Consider the following 16,127-nt stretch of genomic DNA (forward strand, 5'->3'; position numbering starts at 1 on the left):
GGGGTTTGGGAGGGGAGGGACTTCAGTGGGGCATAATGCCATAGAGTCTTCCTTCCAAAGTGGCCATTTTCTCCAGGTGAACTGATCTCTGACACCTGGAGGTCAGTTGTAATAGCAGCAGATCTCCAGCTAGTACCTGGAGGCAGAGACGGACCTACATTTTTGGAACCCTGAAGCTTGAACTGTTATGGGGGGCCCTTCACAACCAGCAACAATAGGGCAACATCCAACAAGGTCCAAAGGGCCTTGCTGCCTTGGCAAGGACCTCATGGCCCAAATGGCGGAGAACAGGGTGGAGTCCTTGAAAGTGGGCCATACAGTGAGCCCCTTCCTATCAGCAATGAGGTCTGGGTAACCACTGTTATCTTCTTCAGTGGGGTTGTTCTATGGCAGATGTTCATTCTCTAATAGAGAGGTAGGAGGTCGTCAGAGGGGGCTCGTTAGGATAAAGAGGTGTAAGCACTTGTTCCATAGAAATCCAAAAGCCACACCAGGAGACTTAGTAGTCCAAAAGAGTAGGTTTATTGGTAACATAGGCAAGCAGAGCTTAGAAATCAAAAGGCAGGAATGGGGGGGAAATGGCAAGCACTTGATTATATGAGAACACCAGAAAAGCAGCCGCAATACAGCCTCATGAGATAACCCCAAACAGTCTAGAAACACCAAGGCTCCCACGGGCACCCGCTAGCTTCAAAGGGAACAGGAATGCGAGCGTTAGGGAAACAATCCTTGAACGGAGTCTGTGAGAAAACGAAACTATCTCGGACACAGCGAGCAGGCCTGACAAGAGGTGAAAATCTGCTTTTTGGTGTTAAAATGCACAAGCGAGACGAGTGCAGCCTGAACTGAGAATTCAGATGTCTTTTTATGGTTCTGATTGGCTCTAGGCTAAGGGCTGAACTATAGAACTATTAAGCGGTGTACCAACGAAGGATTCAAGGATCCAGCTGCCAAAATGTAAGCTATTAATAGATTCTGACGGGCTCAGTGAGCCCATACAGCTGGGGGTTCAGGCACTGCAAGCCCCTGAGAAAATTTTGAAATTTGACCAATTACAGGGACATTTTGAGGCCATATGAAATGGGTATTCGAGCATATTCTAAGGTCAGTATTAAGTACTTCAACCCATTGGCTTATGATTCTGTCACTAAAATAGCCTTGTTTTAATTACGAACACGTTAAAAAAACTCCATCGATGTTGAAAAATTCACTCATTAAAAAAATAAGTTGTTTCAGGGGGCCCCTCCGGGATTGGGGTCCCTGAAGTGTAAGCTTCATTAGTTTCATAGTAGATCTGCCACAGCCTGGAGGTTGGCAACCCAAGCTGTCGGGCTTTCACTGGCTTGTTACCATTGAGCACAAATAATAGTGGGACCCATCTCCAGGCAGGGTCTGAAGTTCTCCCTGAATTACAACAGCTGTCCAGACTACAAAGGTCAGTTCCCCTAAAGCAAATGACACTTTTGGATGGCAGACACTATGGTATATGATAGAGCGTAGAAGAAACCGAAGCCCTAGAGGGGCATCGCATCAACACTGAACTCCCGCCCCTCCCTATACTCTGCCCTATGAGGTTGCATTTCTTACATGAATTATCTGCTTTATTTATTCGTTTTGCTGGTGTAAAACATTTACATCCCATCTTTCTCCTTTAAAAAAATCTCTTTGGGCTCCACTCGGAGACCTGATTTGGGTCTGCTTTGTCTGAGGGGTGCTCCACCTCCCGGCTGGCCCTGGGTGCCAGGTTCTTTGATTCTGGCCACACTGCGGTGTCCTTTGAGGTAGAGCAGGGCTACGGCCTCCTCATCTCCCTTTCCCATTCCACCTTCCCTTCTTCAGGTCAGCAGGATAAACAAGATATAGCTGTGGCAGGTGACTTTCAGCACCAGATGTTGCAGCTTTCCCCATATCGGGAGACACAGAGCTCTCTGTATATTGATTACATAGTCGTAACAAGCTTAAGGGCTCTGGCCAGAGGGAAATCCTTGCAACTGAATATGCCCCATTGGCTGTAACCCTTTCCCCAAACAACATGGAAGAAGAAGAAGAAGATGATGAGTTGGTTTTTATACCCCACTTTTCTCTACCTTTAGGGAGTCTCAAAGCAGCTTACAATCACCTTCCCTTCCCCTCCTCACAAAAAACACCTTGTGAGGTAGTTGGGGCTGAGTTCAGAGAGAACAGTGACTAGCCCAAGGTCACCCAGCAGGCTGCAGGTGGAGGAGCGGGGAAAGCAACCCAGTTCACCAGATTAGAGTCTGCTGCTCATGTGGAGGAGTGGGAAATCAAACTCGGTTCTCCTGATTAGAGTCTGCTGCTCTTAACCACTATACCACGCCAGAGTTCAGCTTCAGTCTGATGGGTCAGGAGGGCAACCAGCAGCCAAGGAGGACTTTCCTGCTTGTGTAGAAAAGGCCAGTCAGGAGAGAAGTGGGGCTTGGTGAAATTCCCACTTCTGCAGAAGAATTCTGGCAGAAGGGATCTCTTTTACAGGTCACCCTAAAACCTAAAACACGCTGCCAATTTTTATGGTGCCTTTGTGGAAATAATTACATAGTTGTGGAAATAAGAAAGAAGAGGTTGAGTTTCTAATGAAGTCAGAGGGATATGATTTAGTAGGCATTACAGAGACTTGGTGGGACAATTCCCATGACTGGAATATAGTAGTGGATGGATATGAGTTGTTCAAGAAAAACTGAAGAGGTGGCAGAGAGCCATTGTATGTGAGGAGAAGGTTTTTGTGTCAAGAAATACTGGAGGACGTGGGTGACAGCCCAGTGGAAAGTATCTGGGTGAGGATAAGGGAAGAAAGGACAAACAGTATTGTAGTTGGAGTCTGCTACAGACCTCTTGACCAGGGTGAGGAGGTGGATACTGCCCTCCTTGAGCAGCTTGACAGGGGATCCAAACAAGATCTGGTAATTATGGGTGACTTCAACTTCCCTGATGTGTGCTGGGAGACCAACTCTGCAAAGCGACCCCAGTCACGCAAGTTCCTCACCTGCCTGGCTGAGAACTTCCTTCATCAAATGGTGGAGGTAGCTACGAGGGGCTCAGCCATACTCGATGTAATATTGACCAATAGCCAAGAGATGGTAGATGAGGTGAAGGTGAGGGGGAACTGACCATGTCCTCCTAGAATTCCTTTTGCTGTGGGGGACCAAAGAAGTTCGTAGCCACACGTGTCTGTTAGATTTTGATAGGGCAGATTTTAGTAAACTCAGCGGCATGGTGAGAATCATTCCATGGGCAAGACTGCTGGAAGGGAAAGGAGCAAGTGAAGGGCGGGCTCTCCTAAAACAAAAGCTCTTGCAAGCTCAAGCCCTCCCTATTCCAACAAGAAGGAAACAGGGTAAAGGATCCAAGAAGCCAATGTGGATGAACAAAGAACTCCATGATGAGAGAAGGGAGAAAAAGTAATGTTCAAGAAATGGAGGCATGGACATACCTCTAAAGAAGAGTATCTGCTGGTTGCTAGGCACTGTAGGTCAGCCATCAGAGAGGCCAAAGCTCACAGTGAGCTGATGCTGGCCAGGGAGGCTCACTACAACAAGAAAAGTTTCTTCAGATATGTGAAGAGCAAACCCAAGGGGAAAGAGGCCATAGGCCCACTGTTGGGAGAAAATAGAGAAACTCTGACAGAAGACAGAGAGAAAGCAGAAAGGCTCAATGCCTATTTTGCCTCAGTTTTCTCCCTGAAAAAGAGAACGGGCTCATTAGAGATGATAGTAGGCAAGCCACAGCATCCGGGCTGCTGGTTGAGAAGCACCTGGCTGCATTGGATGAGTACAAATCCCCCAGGCCAGACGGTATACACCTGAGAGTGCTCAAAAAACTTTGTAGAGAGCTTGCAGAGCCTTTGTCCATCATCTTCCAGAACTCTTGGAGGACAGGAGATGTGCCACAAGATTGCAGGAGAGCCAACCTTATCCCAATTTTTAAAAAAGGAAGGAAGGATGACCCAGGAAACTGCAGGCCAGTAAGTTTGACCTCTATCCCAGGGAAGATGCTGGAGCAGATATTAAAGAGATCAATCTGCAAGCATCTGAAGGACAACTTGGAGACTTGGGGAAGTCAGCATGTATTTGTCCCCAGTAGGTCCGTATTGAGGGAATTTGGTTGATGTTGTTTATCTGGATTTCAGAAAGGCTTTTGACAAGGTCCCCATGATGTTCTGGTAGGTAAACTACAGGACTGTGGACTGTAATACAGCCCCCAGCCTGTTTTGCAGAGAGAGAAAAGGGAGCGCGTGGGGGCTGCCCCTGTGCTTTGCATCCCCGAGGGGGTGACGCTTGGGTGGAGGGTCGCCTCGATTGGCTTTCTCAGCCCCACCCCCCGGAATGAAGGCCAGAGAGTCTGAAACCCTAGAGAGGCCACTTCCTTCCTACCCAGACCCCGTGCGTGGGGACACGGCCTTTGTTGTTCTGAAGCATGGAAAAGCAGCAGCAGCTCCTCCCGAGTGGGTCAAGGGGGATCCTGAGGATGGGTTGCGGGGGACTAGAGGGTGGGAAAGGTGGCGGGGGGGGGGGGAAGGGAAATGCAAGGGAGGTCAGAGGCTGGCCCCAACCCGGGAGAGGAAAGACACCCCCCCACACACACACACACACACTGAAAAGCCTGGGAGTGGGGGGGGGCTGCTCCGTCTGGCTCTCCTCCTTCCTCTCTGCAGAAGGCTGGGGGGGGGTGGAGATGCAGCCCCTTCCCTGCATTGTAGAGGCCTCGCGAGGGATCCAGATTTGCGGGGTGGGTGGGAGGGAGGAGGGGAGAGACTGGATGGGTCTTGGGTGGGGGGATTGTGAGTCAAGGAAAGGCAGGGGGGAGAGGGGGCTGGATTTGGGGGCAGGGTGTGTTTGGAGTCAGACCCCCCCAGCAGGTTCTCTCCAAGGCAAGTGGCTGCTTCGAAAGAAGGGATGGGGTGGGGGGAAATAAATGACTCCTGGCATGTATCGTGTTTGGAAATGAGGCTCGTTCAGACGGGGCCGAGTCTGCAGAGGACACCCGTGTTCATTCCAGAGGTCAAAGCCCCGAGCAGAGAGCAAAGAGGTCAGAAGGAAAGAAGAAGGGAAGAGTTGGTTTTTATATGCCCACTTTCTCTACCACTTATGGGTGGCTTACAATCGCCCTCGCCTTCCCCTCCCCACAACAGATACCCTGTGAGATAGGTAAGGCTAAGAGAGCTGTGACTAGCCCAAGGTCACCCAGCTGGCTTCGTGTGTAGGAGTGGGGAAACAAACTTGGTTCACCAGCTTAGCCTCCACTGCTCATGTGGAGGAGTGGGGAATCAAACCTGGTTCTCCAGATCAGACTCCACCTCTCCAAACCACCACTCTTAACCACTACACCGCGCTGGCTCTCATGGGGAGAAAAACTCCACATTCCTCCCTGCACGGGAGATGTCAGAGTGTTTGAATCTTGGACTCCATGAGAATGAAAACCAGTTTATTTCCTGGCTCAGATGAGGGGAGGACAGAATACCCCCGGCAGGGTTGAAGGGAGAGAGTCCACAGTCCCAGAGAGGCACATGAGTGGGGGGGGGATGGGGAGGAAGAGTTCCTGCTCCCTCCCTACAGAAGGAAGGTTGGAGATTTAGAAGGGGCTTTGGGGGAAGGAAGGAATGTAGCCATGGTTTTTGTGGTGCAGTCTGTGGTTATGGGCATAATAAGTATGCCGTTTGCAATAAACTTTGCATAAAATAGTTAATTTGCATTTAATTAAATTAATTAAGAATGTCAGGCAAAATGGTCGGCCCTCACGCATGTTCACTTCATCAAATCTGGCTCTCTTTGAAAAAAGTTTGGACACCCCTGCTCTAGGCTAATCCTACATTAAGCAGGGGGCTGGACTAGATGGCCTGAATGACCCCTTCCAACTCTATGATTCTGTTAAATCTGTTTCTTTACAAATCTACAGGCTGATGAGGCTTTGGAAGGAAAGTGGCTTACTTTACAGCCCCCAAGAAGAGGCAGGTTCCTGAAGTCAAGGGCTGAACATCCCCAGCTACACTGACTTTTCCACATCCTCGCCTCCCGCCCTTCCAAAAACACCAATCTCTGGTTTCTTTCCCATGCATTCCTCATAGGGTTGCCAATCTCCAGATGGTGGCTGGAGATCTCATGCTATTACAACTGATCTCCAGGCGACAGAGATCAGTTTCCCTGGAGAAAACAGACACTTTGGCAATTGGACTCTATGACATTGAAGTCCGTCTCCCTCTCCAAACCCCACCCTCCTCAGGCTCCACCCCCAAAATCTCTAGGTATTTCCCAACCTGGATCTGGCAACCCTAATTCCGTAGCCCTTGACTGCTAGTTGGTTGGGTGACCAAAGATGGGACAAAGATGGTGACCAAAGATGGGCTGTGGGGTGTGGTAGGGTTGCCAACACTGGGTTGGGCAATTCCTGGAGATTTGGGGGGTGGAGCCTAGGGAGGGAGGGGTTTGGGATCTCAGCAGGGTATAATGCCACCCTCAAAAGTTGCCATTTCCTCCAGGGGAACTGATCTGTGTAGTCTGGAGATCAGTTGTAATTCTGGGAGAACTCCAGGCCCCACCTGGACGTTGGGAAGCCCAAAGGCAGGAATGCAGCAAGTAAGACCAGTCAATGGGGAAGCTGTACTGTCTCGGGTGTCCCCTAGAGGAGACAGTGATCATTAAACTCTCCCACCAGGGTAACAGCCTTGGGCTTGTTTGCTTGGACTTTGCACAAGTCTGTTGGATGTGTCATTTGGCAGCAAGGGTTCTGGGGAGGGGAGACAGGAGGGGGGATTAACCAATGCACTCCTGTTATAAAGGTGTCATGCCCAGTTTGGGCCCAAGAACAGACGAGAACACTGGACAGAAGACAGTGTGCGTGCTGGTACGCTTGGGGTGACTTCTGGGATTGTATCCTCTGTGCCACGGACGCACCCTTGAGAGCATCATGGGGGAGGGAGAGGTACCTTCTTCACAGCTGGCTCCCACACCCCTGGACAGTACGGAAACACTAACCGAGCCCATCCTAGGAGGAGATCATGGGGCAATATCGTCTAGGCCCTGAGAGCCCATTTGCCATTTGGAGAATGTTGGATTCCATTTTACAGTTTTTCCTGCCTTGTTTTTCAAGTGGATGTTTAGACTTTTTTGGTAAAGCCCCGGGAGGACAGGGCCCATTTTAAATTTTTGCACCCCACTGAGTTCGTCTGTGGAAATAGAATCAGGTCGTATCGGCTACCTGCTCTGCTATGAAGTGAAATTGGACGTTTCACTAGTTTTACTTAAAGGGGTGCCAAGGAATGCCTCCCGTACCCAAGTTTTAAATTCTTTATTTTCTGTTTCTTTTGTGCCTGGTTTTAGGTCTGCAACAGTCACCTAAACATCTGAGGAAGGGGAGGAACCGTGCCACGGATACCCAGAGGTATGTATGTCTCCAGGTCTGGTAGGTTGCCTGCCATTTTTACCCTCCCTGCTCCTGCGTCTGGAAATAGCATCTGTCCATGCAAACATTTAGCAGAGGATGCTTTTCCCATTGTTTTAATCTTTATGCTGGGGAAAGCCTCCCTTGCTTAATTTTCTGCATGGTAAGAATAAGGTTGCCATTCTCCAGGTGGTCAGCACAGAGATAACTGTATGAAGCGGACACATAAGTAACGTGTTTAAACATATATTCAACCAAAGTGCAGTGATACAAACAAGCTTAGCCTTTACACTTGGGAGTATCCTACGGGAACCAGCTAACTTGAATGCATGATATATAACACTGTAAGATTGAATGAATTGGGGCTGAAGAAATTTTCTTGAAACGGCCGTCCCCCAGCCATTGCCTTCTTTTGAAGATTTAAGAGTACCTTATGGACCTTTTAAAGATTTTTTCTACAACTACTGCTACAACAGAAAACCTTTTTGCACAAAGACTGGATTAGAATAAGTATTGTATATTTGTGTACACAGTTGTATGTGTTTCTTGTTTGTATCACTGCACTTTGGTTGAATATATGTTTAAACAAGTTACTTATGTGTCCGCTTCATACAGTTATCTCTGTGCTGATTTCCAAACCTTGTGGTAATAGCGCAGGAGTGCTCTTCTTTTTTGTGATTCTCCAGGTGGTGGCTGGAGATCTCCCAGAATTACAACTGGTCTCCAGGGGACAGAGATCAGTTTCCCTGGAGAAAATGGCTGCTTTGGAAGGTGAACTCTATGGCATAATCCCCCTCTGATATCCCTCCCCAAACCCCACCTTCTCCAGGCTCTAACCCCCACCCCCACCCCGCAAATCGCTAGGTATTTCCCAACCCAGGGCTGGTAACCCTAGGTAGGAGGCTGGAGCTGGACTGGTTTAAAAGTTGGTAAGCCCTACTGAGCCATAAGATTGCCAGTTCTGGGTTGGGAAATACCTGAAGGTTTTGTGGGTGGAGCCTGAGGGGGTGGGGTTTGGGGAGGGGAGGGACTTGAGTGGGATATAATGCCACAGAGTCCACCCTCCACAGCAGCCATTTGCTCCAGGGGAATTGACCTCTGAAATCTGGAAATCAGTTGTAATTCCTCCAAACCCCACCAGGAAGAGGCAACCCTATCTCTGTGTGTGTGCATTAATTTGCAGCGTGAAAGCAAATGAGTTGCATTGTAGTTTTCACCATAGGTCAATCTTGTCTGCTCCTTTTAATCGAGAGTGTCCTTAGTAAAAGGGTGCCAAATCCATTCATTTTCAGCTAAAACCATCCCATCTTTTCTGCTAGAGATTCAAACCTTCCCTCCTAGCACAATACTGATTGGGCAGGAAAGGCCTGTGTGATTTGCCCCCTGCCTATGCATTTATGCGTTTTTCATTCATGATTTTTAAAAGGTCAGTGTTCATTCACATGCTGCACGTTCGCGGAACAGAGAAGCTTCGGGGAAGATGGTTGTGCGGGAACCCAATTGCAGCTGTGCTGTATCGACAGCCACACTGGTGACGGGGAAACCTCGCCAGCCTGTCCCCGGATGGGAAATGTCGTCAGGGCCTCCCAGCTTTGGTGTGACGAGGGGGGGGGTCTTAAATAGAGCAACAGACTAGTGTTTTGGGAAGTTTGTGGCGGGGGGCGGGGGAGAAGTCTCAGTGGGAAGGGTCCATGGCTCAGTGGAAGAGCCTCTGGTTGGCATGCAGAAAGTCCCAGGTTCAATCCCCAGCATTTCTTGCTAAAACAATCAGGTAGTATGCAATGTGAAGGACCTCTGCCTGAGACCTTGGAGAGCAGAATTTTGTGAGAAGCTGCTGCCAGTCTGAGTAGACAAGACTGACCTTGATGGACCCAGGAGGGTCTGATTCAGTGTAAGGCAGTTTCATGTGTTCATGTGTGTTCAGGGTAGGGTTGGCAGCTCTGAGCTGGCAAACACCTAGAGATTTTGGGGGTGGAGCCTGAGGAGGATGCAGTTTAGGGAGGGGAGGGACCTCAATGGGGTATAATGCCATAGAGTCCACCATTTTCTCCAGAGGCGCTGATCTCTGTCGCATGGAGATCATTTGTAATAGCAGGAGATCTCATAAGAACATAAGAAAAGCCCTGCTGGATCAGACCAAGGCCCATCAAGTCCAGCAGTCCGTTCACACAGTGGCCGACCAGGTGCCTCTAGGAAGCCCCACAAACAAGACTGACTGCAGCAGCACCGTCCTGCCTGTGTTCCACTGCACCCAAAATAATAGGCATGCTCCAGCCACCACCTGGAGGCTGGCAACCCTAGTTCAAGGCCTCAGAGGGGGGTGTTTGCCTTTCGGTCTTTCCGAGTTCGTATTAACCTTGCTGAATTTTCAAACCTTAGGCAGCCCCTGTGAAAATGGATCTGAAAGTTGTCGTTTTGTCCGTCCTGGTGCTGTTTCTCTGCTCTGGTAAGTCCCCCCTACTCTGACAACTCTGGCCATTTTGAAGGCATTAATATCTCTGCCTGCATTTGGGCTTCTGGCAAACTGCACATGATGTTTGCCTGTGCACGGGGAAAGACAGGCTGCCTGGGGGGTTGTCGGGACCAGTGCCCTGCCTACACGTACCCAGGAATAAGCCTCATTCAGCCCATTGGGAGAGGCATAGGATCACCCACCTTCTTCTCTTCCCGTGCAAGATAAGCTGCTGCAGTTCCTTTTTGTCCTGTTGTTAAAGCCCCGATCTCCTTGGGCACTGGGCTGTTTCCACATTGGTGTTCATTCACTTGGGCAGGGGGCTCAGGCTGCTTCGACATGATGATTCTCTCTGTGGCTTTCGTTGACACTGCAAATGCCCCCTGTGGCCCATGTGTATGCTCTGTTGCTGCTTTGAACATCTCCAAAGCCATATGGAGAACCACCGCCATGTGGAATCAGCCCAGGTTTGGGAAAGCAGGGAAAACCTGGATAGAGGACAAGTAGGGGACAACTTCTGTGGATGCTCAAAGAAACCATTTTTGGACACTAAACCCTTGCGAAACCTCCTTGGTGGTGGAAAGTGTCGACAAATCACAGGACTTCTGGCTACCCCAGTTGGAATTCTGGATTATCTCCAGGCCCCACTTGGAGGGAGGTTGGTAACTAGGAAATACCTGAAGATTTTGGGGGTGGAGCCTGAAGAGGGTGGGGCTTGGGGAGGGACATCAATGGGGTATACTGTCATAGAGTCCACCTTACTAAGCAGCCATTTTTCTACAGATAAACTGATCTCTGTAATTCTGGGAGTCCTCCAGTCTCCACCTGGAGGGAGGTTGGTAGGCCTTGTTGGGGGCTGTTGTGAAATCTGAATGAACCACGTTTTTCTTTTATTGTAGAAGTGTCCGGCCACCACATGCAGAAGAGGGAAGCCCAGGAAATAAGTCCATTTTCCCAGTTTCAGGAGTACCTGGAACAAGTCAACAACAAAACTCAGAGCTGGTTCGAATCATTGAAGGACCTGGATATCAGTGTGAAAGCCCGGTGAGTGATATTGGGGGGCACAGAGACTAAGGGGAGGGGGGAGAGAGGGGAGGTTTTCTCAGGAGTCCTGAAAATTGGGATTAATTATTTAAAATATTTTGATCCTGCCTTTCTTTGGCTGTTTATGCAGGGCTGGCAATTCTGAGCGATTTGTTGTGGTTGATAATTAACACGGTAGCATCCAATGGGTCAAATGCCTCTTGTGACTACTCAGGTTTCCTTTAACTATGTTAAGAATTTAGGATTTAATAGAAAACACCTACTGCTCTAGATGTATGCTTCTTATCCTCACAATTGAATGCTCAGGGAGCAACATAGGCAGAAACAGAAAAATTCTGCAAGATTGGTAAATTATACTTTGTGGTTTGATGTAAAGCTCTGTTATTATGTAATACTTTTAAGTTGCGGTTCTTATGTTTGTAGCTGGTCAATTATCAACCACAAGAAATCACTCAGAATTGTCAGAACGGTGGAATGGAAACCGAATGAGTCCCAGTTTAGGCCAGATAAAGATTAGGCAAGACAGTTCCGTGTGGTGAAACCACGCAATGGGCAGCTGATGGACTAATGAAAACAGGCTTAAATAACCGGTCACCTGTACCTGCCTATTGTTTAGGACTTTACAATTGTTATTGAGGATTTGATGGACTGTTCATAATAAGTGGTGGAATTATATGAAAGTCGTATATTATGGAAACTGGACTCTTCAATGTGTATGGAGAAGCTGACCAAATGTAATACTGTGATGTATGTAGTGGATGTACATTATTAAATTGTATGTGATAAATACACAAAGTTTCAAACTGTATAAGGAGCTTACTCAACTTATTATCAACCTTAAAAATTGTTTATAGTTTTAGCCATTGTAGCTACATATTTTTGTACTAGTTCTGAAGGTAGCTCAAGTTTAATTTTTGTTGTAACACCCAGGTACTAGCTGGAAATCTTCTATTACAACTGATCTCCAGCCGATAGAGATCAGTTCCCCTGGAGAAAATGGCTGCTTTGGCAATTGGACTCTATAGCATTGAAGTCCCCCCTCCCCAAACCCCACGCTCCTCAGGCTCCACCCCAAAAATCTCCAGGTATTTCACAACCCGGAGCTGGCAACCGTACCACCAAAGCAACATTTAAAAAAATCTGCAGTCAGTCGAATTTCCAGTGGGCCGATAAGAACTCTTCCTGGGCAAAAGCCCCACCTGGCCATGCCCACATAAAAAAAAAACTCTTGGTGGGCACCAGAAAAAGTGTCCAAAAGGCACCAAGCCACCTATGGACACCCTAGGGTTGCCAACCTCCAGGTGGTGGCTGGAGATCTGCTAATTACACCTGATCTCCAGGCAACAGACATCAGTTCACCTGGGAAAAAGGGCTGCTTTGGAAGGCGGACTCTATGGCATTATGCCCCATTGAAGCCCCTCCCCTCCCCAAATCTCGCCCTCCTCAGGCTCCATCCTCAAAATCACCTGGGATTTCCCAACCCGGAGCTGGCAACCCCTTGGGGACCCCTGCCCTATGGGGTTGCCAGAAGTCAGCTGCAACTTGATGACAACCCCCTCCCCAACTACTAATGCTTTTAAAGGGTGGTAACATTTGCTGTGGCTGGAACCATGCAGCTCAGCCAAAACTTTGCCTATGAAGCCACAAAGTCATTGCTTTTCCAATTTTATGGCCTTTATGTTTGTTTTCCTGCAGTGAAACCAGCAAACAAGTCACAGAGGTCTTCACTACCTACTCAAAAATACTTTGGGACCAGGGTATTCATTTGTTCTGGAACAGTGACCAGTGATGTGCATCGGTTTTCTCTCTCCCCGGGTCAGCGAAGCTTATCACATTGGTTCCCCCCCCCTTTTTCATGCCCTTTGGGCATTGATGTTTTTCTGCACCGCAGTTAAATAAAGCTTGGGAGAGCCCTTCCCTCAGCTCTGTTGTTGTGTTCGTTGTTTCTTTGAGGGGGGAGGGGAACAAATGGCACTCTGATTTGTCTGTTAGCCATGGTGACTGAAGGAGCCTCCATATACAGAGGCAGCAGACCTCTGAACAACAGGGCTGGGAGCAAGCATCAGGGGAAGGCCTGTATGCCTGGTTTGGTTACCAAGCTCCGTGTGGGCCTGGATGTGTCCTAGAATTACTACTGATCTCCAGACCAGAGAGTCAGCTTCCCTGGAGTAAAATGGCTGCTTTGGAGGGTGGATAGGGTTGCCAGGTGGCTGGTTTTGGCAGGCAATTGCCCACCAATCCACCCAGCAACTCCGGAGTGGCGATTGTGTGTGTGTGTGTGTGCGTGCAGGTGCGCACACGCGATGACGTCACTTCTGGTTTTACTTCTGGACGCGCTGCATCGCCGCTACTGTTTTAGCACTCAAACCCTCAAAATTTGGGGGTTTGAGAAATTGGCTGTGGTGATGTGGTGCTTCTGGAAGTAAAACTGGAAGTGACGTCATTGTGTGAGCACACGCGTGGCCGCCCCGGGCCCACACCCGAAACCTCCCGCCGATCGGGAGGGGGGACCTGGCAACCCTAAGGGTGGACTCTATGGCATCACATCCCTGCTGAGGTCCCTCCCCTTCCTAAACTCCTCCTTCCCCGGGCTCCACCTTCAAATGTAAGCATATCCCAACCTAGTTAGTGTTTGGATAGGAGATAGGATTGCCAACCTCCAGGTACTAGCTGGAGATCTCCTGTTATTACAACTGATCTCCAGCCGATAAGAGATCAGTTCACTTGGAGAAAATGGCCACTTTGGCCATTGGACTCTATGGCATTGAAGTCCCTCCCCTCCCCAAACCCCATCCTACTCAGGCTCCGCCCCAAAAACCTCCCGCTGGTGGCCAAGAGGGACCTGGCAACCCTAATGGGAGATCACCAAGAGATGCCAGAGTCGCTACGCAGAGGCAGGAAGCGGCAAACCTCCTCTGCATGTCTCTTGCCTTGAAAACCCTCTATGGCAGGGATGTTTAACATACAGCCCGGGGGCCGGATCCGGCCCCTGGAGAGTTCTTACCCGGCCCGTAACCAGACGAGGCATCACCCCCCACCCCGGTCCTGATCTGGGCTGGAGAGCCTCCTGCACACATACAAGTTGAAGCAGTCACCCCCCTCCCCTCTCGATCTGGGCTGGCAACCTTGCTGCAGGCTGGCCAGCCATGCCCCCGCTCCTGATCTGGGCTGGTGAGGCAACTAAGTGACATTTATGTCATATGCGGCCCTCATAACAAATGAATCCGACGCCCCTGCTCTACAGGGGTCACTATAAGTCAGCTGCTGATGGCACTTTTCCACCACGAGGAAACCCTGGGGAATTGTAGCTCTGTGATTGACAGGTCTCTAAAAGCAGCCTCTCCAGGTGACAATCCCAGAGATACGTTGGGGGAACTTTGACAGATAAACAGATATAACTTTGTAGAGTAGACAGAGCATTTTTCACTTGGAGTCTCTCCCCAGTTATTTAGACGTATGTCTGCTTGTTCTCCACATGAAACCTGCTGGGTGACCTTGGGCCAGTCACAGTTCTCTCAGAACTCTCTCAGCCCACATGGAAAGCGGCAAACCACCTCTGAACGTCTCTTGCTTTAAAAACCTACAGGGTCCTCATAAGTCAACTGTGCCTTGAAGGCACTTTACACAGACTGTGCTTGTTGTTCAGGCAGGGGGTTGGAGTTATTTATTAATGAAAATAAACATGTTAGTATTAGGGATAGATTCAAGCAAGAAATTTAATGCCTGTCCTCCCGTGTCTGGCACAAACCAGGCAGAGCTCTCTGCTCCAACCATTAGATGCTATCTTTTCCCAAGTAGGAAGATCAGAACCACCATGCAATTCTTTTTCTAAATATTAAGGGTTTTTGAGTGTCTGGTGCCACCTGGTGCCACATGCAGGAGTCAGAGAGAATTGTGTGTGTGTCAATGTCCTCCAGAACGTCCTATCCTTAACAGCCTTGCTCAGGTCTTGCAAACTGAGGGCTGTGGCTTCCTTTATAGAGTCACCCCATCTCTTGTTGGGTCTTCCTCTTTTCCTGATGCCTTCAGTTTTCCCTAGCATGTCTTTTCCAGTGACTCTGATCTTCTCATGATGTGACCAGAATACAACAGCCTCAGTTTAGTCATTTAACTTCTAGGGTCAGTTCAGGCTTGATTTGATCTATAACCCATTGAAAAGGAAAAGGGGGAAAATCACTCCTAGCTAGGGTTGCCAAGTGCCAGGTGGTGGCGGGCAAACCCCAGCCAATCCACCTGGTTGCCCGCCAAATGGCTGAGGACCAGCGGGCAACGCGTGCACGCACGCCTGCCTGTGGTGCCACCTCACTCCCGGTTTACACCCTGTTAGCCTAACCACAAGGCCTCCCAGCGCAGGGAGCATCCCCGACATTCGCTATCCTTTCCCCTGATTGCATTCAGCGGAAAGAAGGGGGGGGGGGAGACATCGGACTTTTTTTTAAAAAAATCTGCCATCTGACTTTAAAAAAATCTGAAAACCTTTATTTTGAAAGAAAACATCTAATTTTCGTTTTATTTTTGTTTAGAATTGTTTTTTTTAAAGTATTATTGGTCTTATGGTTGTTGTCCCACATCCACATGGACTACCGGAACCCAGCTCCTTCACTCCCTTGGGGGCCAGTCCCACAGCCACCTGGGATATGAAGGTGGGGAGAAAGGAAGCAACCCCTACCTAAAGGGCTTCTCCCTTCCCCCTTTGGAATGCCTGGTATTCACCAGCAGTTTTGTTTTTAGTTCCCCTCCTCCCCCACCTGGAAGTCATGCCAACCGACCAGGAGGACCAGGAAGGAACGCAAATCTCACCCATTTGGTACTCCTTTATTTTCAGCATTCAGATTTCTTTTTATTTGAAAACAATAGGTGCACTGCCTTTGGTTATTAATAGCAGCCTACATAAGGCTGCTCCCTGATCTAACTTGCTCAATACCACTTATCTCTATCATCTATTTTTACTTTGCAACCCTTCTCTAAGCAGCCACTGCTAGCTATACATGCCAGTCATTTGTTAGCCTAATTGCTCTTTAAATGAGGAAATTAGCTTGAGCAATCGGAAACTACAATATTTATATAGCGAGATCAACCAACTATACCAGAGCCCATTTCTGTGACCTTAGAATAATGACAGAGGCAAAAGGATTCCAAATTAAGAGAGTTTATGTAGTTCACGCATTCAATATAGCACTACACACATACATTCAAAGAATCTAGGAATAACAGGTGGTAGGAAGAGACGTTTGCCATG

This window comes from Euleptes europaea, chromosome 3 (assembly GCF_029931775.1).
Source record: "Euleptes europaea isolate rEulEur1 chromosome 3, rEulEur1.hap1, whole genome shotgun sequence".
Classification (NCBI taxonomy): Eukaryota; Metazoa; Chordata; class Lepidosauria; order Squamata; family Sphaerodactylidae; genus Euleptes; species Euleptes europaea.